This window comes from Tasmannia lanceolata, unplaced genomic scaffold (genome assembly GCF_043159265.1).
Source record: "Tasmannia lanceolata isolate RefF3 unplaced genomic scaffold, GAP_Taslan_0.1 ptg000004l, whole genome shotgun sequence".
NCBI classification, from domain to species: Eukaryota; Viridiplantae; Streptophyta; class Magnoliopsida; order Canellales; family Winteraceae; genus Tasmannia; species Tasmannia lanceolata.
The window spans coordinates 11,638,725-11,643,486 of NW_027518681.1; the positions used below are offsets into that span (position 1 = coordinate 11,638,725).

The following is a 4,762-nucleotide window of genomic DNA, read 5'->3' on the forward strand; positions in this document are numbered from 1 at the left end:
GAAAACCCAACCCGTTCGAGCTGCACTTTCCCACATATCCAAACACACCAATGTACAATGTTTTAAGCGGAAAAAAAACGTCACTTCTACTTTTCTAATGTTTTGTGGCATCCAAACGGTCCCTTCTCTTCTTCTTCAATTTTCCTTATTATTCTTCTTTTCTTTCTTCTCTTCTTTCTCCTCCCTGACCTCACATAATTTTTGAAAATATTGATCGAATTGTTAGACCGTGAGATACATCAAAATGAAAAAGACATTCTAAAGACATCTTTAAGCTGTTGTGTTTTGCACACGTCTCAATCTTCCTAATCTCAGTTCAGCTTCATACCAAAATTCACCAAGCTCGTATGCCATCAGAGCAAAATTTCACATTACCAAGCTCACATGCCACATGCTCATTGGATCTTTATCATTTGCCTTCATCGAAAAGAGATACTAGTCAATCTCGAGTTCACACGGGAGTTCAAAAGATCCTTCCCCATTGAAAATTTTTGCCAATTTAAGACAAAACTAGGGAAAAATAAAGTGAAGAGTCCATTAATTGTTTTTTTAATTCATTAGTAAACACCCAATAGTTTAAAATTTCTTTGGCCCATACTAAAATACAAACCTTCCCAAAATCTTACCCAAATGCCCAAAACACTATGCTCCAAGGATTTTATTTTTAATTCGGGGTTGGAGGTCCAAATTCAGGCCTACAAATCCAAATGACAGCACATAATTATATTGACTAATGATGAGTGTGAAAGAAATAGTAATCTATCTCTATATTATACATAAGGTGGGGTTGCAAGGCACGCATCTTTGGTGGAATATCTCTTTTATAATATCAACATCAGAGTTCAATTTGTACTACAATATCGCTTATAATATTTTAAAATTTCTAATTAGAATTGTAAATAACATAAGAGCCCGTTTGGATACCTCACATTTTGAATTTGGATTTGGATTTGGAATTGAGTTTTGAATACAAAATGAATAGATCCGGCAGCTCATGTTGAGGGAGATAGAGAGGGAAAGGAGTACTTCCTACTGCAGGGGAGAGCTTGAGGAGCCAAGAGGGTGAAGGAAACTGCCAGATTTGTAGATTTCCAATTACTTATTTCCACCCTTATCGTGAGCAGTTGGGAGGTATTGTTGGAATTTTTAGTTAATTGATAGCAATTGTCATATATAGAGATTGGGTAGATTAGAGTATTTTCAATTTCTCCGTAGATGACGCATGATGTTCTCCGATCTAATTACAAGTTATGTTAATTACATATGTTAATAGCTTTAGTATTCCTCTTATAACATTCTAAAGCTATTTAACACATTATTTCAAAGGCTACTGAAATTGGCTCTACAAAGTTTTAATAATTGCATAAACTCAGCTTGTGTTTTCAATTTTAGTTGGCTTGTAAGAGCTTTTTGGTAACTTTCATAACCTTTTGACATCTCTTTAAACACTAAAAGACAAGATGCATGCATTAATGAAAATATTAGAACATGGTAGTGCTGATATCATTTCCCTATTTCAAATAATCATATTTAAGGTTAAAACCATTTACATAGGTATCCGGAGAAGCCCTTAATACCTCCAACTTTATTCTATCTATAGCTATTACCATTCTTAATCACATGTGTGCAATCCATTAATCAGATGATTGGCTTTGTCATATGTATAACCGTAATTACTATATTGTAGTCAATTCACGAAACGGGCTACTATTATAATATAGAGCGTCTAGGTAATTTCACAAATTTCATTTTGATGTCTCCCTTTTCTCAGGATAAAAGAGGTGACATCATAGTGGGGTTTAAGTTATTAATTTAATTCATTCCACGGGTGCCTTTTCTCCGAGGGGCCTTAAAATAAGATTTGTGAACTTGCCTTGGACACTCTTATATTATAATAATTGCCGCTTAAGGAATAATTTCAAGTAAACTCTAGGGGTGTAAACGGATCGAATTCAGAGCGGATATGGCTATATCCGAATTTGATTACAGTATACACTATCCGAATTCGGATTCGGATTCGGATTCGACGGATATTTAATATCTATTACCGAATTTGTATCCGTCGGATATTGTTCGAATTCGGATATTATCCGTATCCGTTTATCCTGTAAATTCGAACATTTTATCTTTTTTCTCCTACTTACTCGAATGAATTTTCCAAACCCTAAAACTAGACCTCTACATTCTCTTCACAAAATTAACTCTCAAACCCTAAAATATATGAGATCCTCTTCTTCTTTTTAAAACTAGCCTGTGGACCCCGATCCCGAGGACGGCGGGCGAGGGTCACGAGATCCCGCGCCAGTCCTCCAAGATCTCCACAACGTGAAGGAGAGCTCTACCAAGGAACTCTCGAAATGGTGCCACTCACAGCATGGGTGGTGATATAAATGAGATACCTCTCGATTCAAGGACTAGCCCGGAACCAAGATGTACCTATAACAAAGAAGAGTCGCCATCCAGGGAAGTAGGCCCTGGATCCCATGAAATACTCTGTTTGCAACGGATAACCAGAGATACAAAAGTCCGTACCTGATGACGAATGGGGAAGGTGTTAAGCGCCCCCAATTCGCCCAAGTGCAAGCACATGGTCTCTTATGCCATTTTAATTAATTTTGAAGAGTTTTGGGCTAAAATCATGTGAAATGGGAACGAGCATCACCGAGAAAACGTCTATCTAAGCATGCATGACCCGGGGATGGACAAAAGAAAATAAACATCCAAATCTTAACTCACCGCATCTAATCCTAACTCATCACATCTAGAAAAGCAGTAACATCCACACGCACAGCTACAGCTAAGCAGATAATCAAGATAAGATGAATAAATGCTACAACTAAGCAGGTGAGAGGACAGATAAGCATAGCTGTAAACTACCGAAGCGATAGAATAAACACACTAGCATGCGAGCCTATGTAAGAGATAATGCTAAGGAAATAATAATCAATCTCATGCTAGGAAAGTAAACAAGCTAACAGTAGCACATAAGAAGTCAAAGATAAACACACAATGAGCTAAAAGATACAGGGAAAGAAATGAATCGGAAAATCAACGGTACATGAAGACCGAGAATGGCAGGGAGAAGAAAAGGGAGCGTACGATAGGCTCAGGGAGCGATTCTAATGAATCAAGCTCAGCGATCCTGATCCGCTAAAGATCGGATAAGTCTCACGATCGTCATAGCCTATCGTTGGGCTCAGCGAGAACAATCCCTGTGAAGGGGCCACGCTACGTCGTCGCCCATCCCAAAACCCGATAAAACGTCGGAAAACCGATAAAACCGGAAAACCACGATCAAAATCGGAAATGAAATGAAAGGAAGGCTCCGAGTGACCTGGCAATCACCATCCTTGCCCATTTTGGTTTTTGTGTTTTTGGAAAAAGCTTGAAAGATATTTTTTGATGCTGAAATGATTTTTGTTTTTTTGAAGGGTTTGAATGATTTTATTGAAAAGTTTGACTGAACTTGGGATGACGATCCCAAGCTGCCTACGTACCCTGTAGAAAGGGATCAAGCCAACGTAGTTCGAATTGCTTTTCGAAATACGCCTTTGAGTGTTTTTTATGTTTTTTTGGATTTTTGTTATTTGATTTTTATGTATTTTTATCCCTTTTGATCGAAAGGGGGTTTTGGCTCAAGAGGTTGCCGTCCGTCATCGCCTAAACCGGACGAAGTGTTCCCAAAATCGATGGGGATCTCGAAACACAAAGAGTATCCTAGGGAAACAAAGAGGTTGCAGATTTGCAAGCCCAAAACATGCAACTAAATATTGAAGACCAGCTGAGATGATACACTAACCCAACATAGTTATACTGATAATATTCTCAAGAGAATGATGGAAAATAATAAGGGGTATCCCTAACCATGAAATCCCTTAACACATAGCAATTCCACATACCTGTGCTGAACGAAATCGCAGTCACCAAACGCCCATTGGAGTATCGGTGTCACCAAACGCTCATTGGAGTATCGGTGACAGTACCGGAAATGCCGGAAGAGAAGCAGCTTCTATCGCATTTCTTGCAGCGAGTCTAAAATCATCAATGATTTGAGGGATTTCATCCGTCCTTAACCGTCTTGGGGGCGAGAACGTTGCTTCCTCTCCACTGGTTTGAGGTTGGGGTGTCAACGATGTGCCAGTCGAGGAGACTGGAGCTTGCCCATTAGGCTGATAGCTAGAATTAGAGACTCTCCCAACATGCCAAATCTGGCAAAAGAAGATGCCTCCCTTCCATGAAGGGCATTAACAATAGGTTTCCAAGCTTCAACCCGCTCTTTCGTCCAAATACCAGGCGTCTCTGGGTACCCTTGGGCAGTATCAGAAACTCCTGTGGCTTCTGCAATTAAAAGACCCCCTTCGGTGGTGCGCTGAGAATAATACAAGGTGGCATGTGGTTGAGGCACATTCCCGTATGATCTCTGCCTTGTCAACGGTGCCAACACTACTCTCTGAGAAAGTTCGAATTTTCCCATCTTGTATGGAGTAAGAAGAGGAATTTTCTCCATTTTCTCTCTCTCTCTCCCTGTTTTCCCTTTTTTTTTTCGAAAATGGGGATAGTGGTGGTGGAGGGAGGAGGAGGGATGGTAGAGGTGCGGTGGCCGGCCGGAGTTGTGGCCGTAGCTGGTGGTGGCGGTTTGGGAGATAGTGGCTCGGGTGGAGGCCGATGGTGGAGGTTGATGAAGGGTAAAGGAAGCAGAAGATGGTGGTGATGAGGGTTGGGTCGATGGCTGGCCGGCGGCGAGGGGGAGTGCCCGGAGAAG

At 40.5% G+C, this 4,762-nt stretch overlaps 1 pseudogene; it reads right to left on the minus strand.

Annotated features, from left to right (window-relative positions):
- Window positions 1–3,959: 3,959 nt before the first annotated feature.
- LOC143875650 (putative 12-oxophytodienoate reductase 11 pseudogene) lies at window positions 3,960–4,513 on the minus strand (annotated as a pseudogene).
- Window positions 4,514–4,762: the final 249 nt, after the last annotated feature.